The sequence below is a fragment of the Hippocampus bargibanti genome, linkage group LG10 (assembly GCF_051943395.1).
Source record: "Hippocampus bargibanti isolate YZ-2025 linkage group LG10, ASM5194339v1, whole genome shotgun sequence".
Taxonomy (NCBI): Eukaryota; Metazoa; Chordata; class Actinopteri; order Syngnathiformes; family Syngnathidae; genus Hippocampus; species Hippocampus bargibanti.
The window spans coordinates 2,398,468-2,404,467 of record NC_142743.1 but is presented as its reverse complement, the minus strand read 5'-3'; the positions used below and the strand labels follow the sequence as shown (position 1 = coordinate 2,404,467).

Here is a 6,000-nt window from a genome sequence, read left to right as displayed (position 1 = left end):
CGAATGAGCTGAGGTGAGCCCTTGGTTCAAACTCTGTGACCTTAACCAGGCTTTAGAAGGGAAACAACTTGAAGCATTTGACTTTGTTACTTTGTGCTGTGTTTTACAGCCGTTCGGACAACAAATTCAATCACCGCCACTCTTTCATTGTTGATTTTAGGCTCTGCCAGCCCCGTACGTCGCGTTGCAATGGACATAAATAATCCATCACGCTTATGCTCACGTGGGCGGAGCTTTGATTTCTAGAAAGCACACACTTTCAAACAGCATTAAAAAAAACACTCACCGTTTTTTCTTTTGCTCCATTAAGTTTGCATTGTTTGGATGGCACCAACGTGCTGAAAAGGAGAGCTCGTTCACGACTGGCCGTTTACAGGCTTTTATAATTTTATTTATTTAATTAATTTTTGCTAAATAAAGGAAGAAACGGGGACAGACTTTTTTCCAATATGAATGGAAGAAGTTTCTTTCTTTTTTCCTTTTCTTCTTATCTACATGTGTAAAGGAACTGGCCACATACACGAGGAAGGGACCGCGTGGAGACGGACAGGTAAGTCAACGCCAAATCATCTAATCACGAGATCGCCAAATTATTAAGGAATATTTTACAGGTGTTTTAAATTACTTTCTAGAAAGCGTTTGCACTTTGGGCACATGGTATGTCAATGCTCCCTAAAATAGTTTCATGTTACACAGAGAGATAATTGAGAAAGAGACCTGTTTTGGAACGGAATTGGAGGATACAATAATACGCTGCGCACCTGCCGAATACTAACAAGGGCGATCCATTCTAAAATATACACGACATGCCGACGTTTTCTTTCAAATCTTCTATTTGCCATGTCTGGTATGTATTATTTTATTTTAGATTGTACCATACAGTGAAAATCTGTCGTTAGTGTACAAACTGTGTGTCCATAAAACTATGAAATGAAATGAAAGAGAACGAGTCACTCAAGCTGTCTGTCATTATAAATGCAATGTAGAAATCATAATATTTATCTGAAGAAGATATATAACCGTTATTGTAATGTCAAAGAAATCAACACAATGATTGTTCGAGCATAACGCTGATAAATTAAAATACACAATTGGTAGATATTCCATTTCAAGCAAGATTGGGTTGAGAGGGAAAGAAGTCGTCCTGGCTTCTGTCTCCGTGTGAGTGCGAGCGAGCGGGCTCGTGCGGTGAAGGGAAAGGTGGTGTCGAAAAGCAATTTTCTACCAATATAAAAAGCTGATCGCTTTTGTTATATTGTTTCTTTTAAGACATTTAGATTCATTTCAAAGTCCGCCAAATTTAATACACGTGGTCTGCTGCCCTATAACATATGTTTAGTCTGTGTGTTTGTTTGTTTGTTTGTTTGTTTTTTGTTTTCGACGTGAGCGATACGCTGTCGTGTCACAGTGCTGTGCTTGGTTACGTAATAACTTTGGCCTGACTGTGAGGAAATGTTTGAAATGCAGCCTGTCTTCCACGTATCTTTTTTTAAACATCCGTGGAAGAGTCCTTGGTCTCTTATTTTGGTACTGACAAAATATTTTCTATTAAATTGGGTTCTGTCTCTTCATTTCAGCTCTTCGCCATATATGATGCAGTATTTCAAAATCTAAACTAATATGAAGGACACACACACACGCGCGCGCACATACACACACACGCACGCAACACGCGCACACGCACACATGGGCACACGCACACACATACATAAACACACACACACACACACACACACACGCACACGCACACGCACATACATAAACACACACACACACACACACACGCACACACAGATACACGCACACACACGTTCAACTAGAAAATGCATCGAGTCTTGTCGTTTTAATGAATCATAATAAAATGGCACAAATAATACAAATTTAAATATGATATAAATTCAACTTGGTGCAAAACGTAATTACTTGCTGGGATGGGATAAAAATTAATTTATTAATGTAGACATCGAGCATGGTGGTATAGTTATGACACCGTTAGAAATATTTGATTTTTTTTTCATTTTAAATTGTCAGCTTTCAACAAAAAGGCAATGTATATGCAACAGATAGCAATGACTTCACTTCCATTGGGATGATCCTGAAACGTGTTTAAAAAAGTGTTGCTTTTTTCTCAAATGAGGTCGAAGTGCCGTACATTCCGACATGATATGGTCAAAAATATAATATAAGTATGAGATTAATGAGATGAGATAACCTTTATTTGTCACACATTGGAGAAATTGCTAATTCACAGCAGCAAAGCTATGAAAGGAAGAGAAACAGAAAAAGAATAAGTAGAAAAACAAAATATGAATTAGTCATCATATCACATTATAATTTTTGTTTTATCTTGAGGGTAATTAACTAAATGTTGTTTTTGTTAATTGTTTTTTTTTATTCTGATGACCATTGATTGAAGATAAATGAAATTATTTGTATATAATACAAATATGTCGTATATGTCACATCATTATTGTAAGCATTGCAGGTTATGGTTGTGAATAGTCGTTTTGATCTTGCAAGTCAAAGCAGGAACTAATTTAGGGGGAAAAAACACGACCGTTTTTGTTGTGGCGTTGTACGTCATATATTAGTCCCCGTTTTACACCTTATGCTAGTTGTACGTTTCACAGTGTGGCCACGACAAAAACAGATAAGGCAAGGTCTTTCTCAAGGCAATGTAATTGATGAGTTTTGTGTGTGTGCTAAATCGCAATACTTTCTCAGTGACTGGCTGGTGACTCTCATTGTAAATGTGCAAATAGACTTAATTCAGAATCAGAATCAGAATCAGAATCATCTTTATTGCCAAGTATGTAGAACACACAAGGAATTTGTTTCCAGTAGAACACGCTGCACTAGTATCTGCACAGTAAAATATAAACATTTGAACAGTTAAACAAAAAAAGGCATGTTTTCCTTAATTTCTAGATTTGTGCCAAAAACAACCAATTAACATTCAAATTTTCCTCAGAATGTATTTACTACTCTTGCATGCAAGTGTTATTAAAACAAACAACAACAAAAAAAGGTATTTAGCTGTGAATAGATGGCAACCACATTAAATTCTTCATATATGGGTTGTCAGCAAATGTTTATTTAGCACGGCTGATATGTATTCTGACCCATTTAAAATGGACTTGGTGTAGTCAATTTACCCATGTTTTCATTTTCTGAACTGCTTTGTCTCATATGGGCATGCATCCTGTCCCAGAAGCTTCCGGGCAGTAAGTGGGCTATACATTAAACTGGTGGGCAACCATTCACTGAAGGGAAATCATTCGGTTTGTCAAAAAAAAAACACAAAGAAACCCATCAATAATATTTCAAGCACTTGCTTCTGGTACTACTTTTCCATACTTTGAAATAATCAACTTTGCGATGGTGGTCCATATAAACTGACTTCAAAATGGTGAAACACAATGGTATGCTAGTAACCCAGCATCAGTAATTAAAATCAGAAGGAACAAATATAACACAAGGAATAATCACAAGGAACGGATAAGTATTTATATTAATGGTGAGTATTATCTCCGCGTATTTATTGTTCTCCATATATTCTGACATTTTGTTAAAATCACATGCGTGCGTGTGTGTGTGTGTGTGTGTGTGTGTGTGTGTGGCTCTCACTGAAAAACATTTCTAAATATTTTACTTTTATGGCTCGATTAGTCAAAAAGGTTCCCGACCCTACATGCAGGATAGTCCTTTTCCATCTAATTCTGTCAGCACACACCTATTGATTCAGAAAAGATTCAAGCTGCATAAAACTAAAACTAATCAACGATATTAAATGTAAACAATGCTCTGACGAAGGAGGAAGTAAACGGCGAAACATGTCTAGTATTTGAACACCTATACAATACACTGTCTGTAAGTAAAGAATCTGTTTTGAATTATGTAAACAATGCAGGACATTCGCGGCACAGTTTGACTGATTTTGGTTTTAATATCTTGTAAATCCTTAAAAACTATTGTGGTTCTATATAACTGTAGCCCCTTACAAATCGGAATTTAGAAGATCATACTGCAGGTACAATTTTACAAATAGGGGTTATGTTTTTGTAATTTCTAACTCTCGTCCAGGCTATGCTGTTGAAAATGCCACAACTTTGGGCCCTGTAGTACATTTTTCCATGCAATGTTGCATGTCACAAAATGATATTCGAGAACGTTTTTGTCCATGATTAAGTTGTCTAAATCTTGATCATGGTCGTGTCGATGAGCATTTAAAACAGGCAATTGGTTGACATATTTACGCAAAGGGTGTCTCAATCTGATCGAATGAAATTGCATTTGCCTTGGCATGACTCAGACTTGATCTTAGTTTTACTGTCTTCTGCTTTCTAATCGATGAGAAGGTTTCTTCAGCCGTCATCTGTACAAATTTGAAGGTTTCGGACGTTTCGCCTCCTATCCAAGAGGTTCGTCAGCGAACTAAAGTCTGACTGGTCGTATCGGCCCCATTTATATATCCCTAATGTCCAGCCATGGCGGCGCCGGACACAGCTTTGATAGGTCCCTACTCTCAGGTTGGGGGGAGCAGAGGACCACTCCCTGTGGCCCCACTGAATGTTCCTACATTTCTGACTAACGACTGGCCTATTTCCCCCACTCCCACCGGTATCACCTCATCAGCATTACGAATGTTGTCTAACCTGTTTTGTCTAAGCAGGCTATTGTATGAACGATCCAAATTGAACCTCACCCCACCAGACCGGTTTAATGAAGGATTTTGTTGTTTTATAAGAATCGCTTCTTTTACCCCCCTTTCAAACCATCTATGTTCTTTCGCTAAGATTTTAACCTCATTGTCGTCAAATGAGTGGTTGCTAGCTATTAGGTGCAAATGTACTGCCGATTGAGGCCCACTAGTATTATCCCTACGATGTTGATAAAGTCTTTTTTTGAGAATTTGTTGAGTCTCCACAATGTACTGCTCTTTACAATTTTCATTCTTACAATGTATGGAATAAACTACATTACTTTGTTTTTCATTTGGTAGCCTGTCTTTTGGATGCACTAATTTTTGCCTTAACGTGTTTATCGGGATATATAACTAGGGCCGATACGACCAGTCAGACTTTAGTTCGCTGACGAAGCCTCTTGGATAGGAGTTGAAACGTCCGAAACCTTCAAATTTGTACAGATGACGGCTGAAGAAACCTCATTGATGGACCACTCCTGTACGACTGAGAGGTTACACAGATGTCTGCTTTCTAATGTCTTCATTATTTATTTTTTTATTGTTGTATATGATAATCGTTCCATGTACAGGACCTTGTATACTGCGGTGATTGTTTTAAAGTGCTCTACAAATACAGTTGAGTTGAGTCATGATTGATTGCACGTTGGTTTTATGTTGATTTAGTTGATCATTGAGTTTCTCCATCTTTTGACAACTGGATGGCTTGAACGGCATATAATTTAGCCAAATGTGAAGAAAGTGGACTGTTGCACTTTTGGTGACTGGGTGCGCTGCAACGAAAAAAGCCTACAAACGCTGAAACAGGTTTTGAGGCTTCACATACAACTATTCTGCATGTTATTTTTGTTTGTTTTTCAGTCACAAACTTATGACGCAAATGTAAGAAAAGTGGATTGACATGAAGATAGGAAGTGAATGACCATAACAAAGAGCAGGAGTGTATTTTGAGAGTCATTTGGTTGGATCCGATCACCTCTTCCCAAAATGACTGCGCCCGTGCATTTGGTGACAGTGACACACTGAGCTTTTCTTTCTAGTTACAGGTTCCCAGGGAATTGTAACTATACTCAATTTTACTATAAAACACACACACACACACACACACACACACACACACACACACACACACACACACACACACACACACACACACACACACACACACACACACACACACACACACACACACACACACACACACACGCACACACACACACACACACACACACGCACACACACACACACGCACACACGCGCACGCACGCGCACACAACATGGATTTTAAATTAAAAATA

The 6,000-nt window shown here is 38.1% G+C and overlaps 1 protein-coding gene across 1 annotated transcript in view; it reads left to right on the top strand.

The window, feature by feature from the left end:
* The first annotated feature begins 258 nt into the window (after positions 1 to 258).
* Positions 259 to 6,000, top strand: part of LOC148892059 (teneurin-3-like) — a 54,821-nt gene continuing 49,079 nt past the window's right edge. The window contains exon 1 of the mRNA XM_089006883.1: positions 259 to 550. The gene's annotated coding sequence lies outside the window, so the exon portion shown is untranslated. The remainder of the gene's footprint in view (positions 551 to 6,000) is intronic.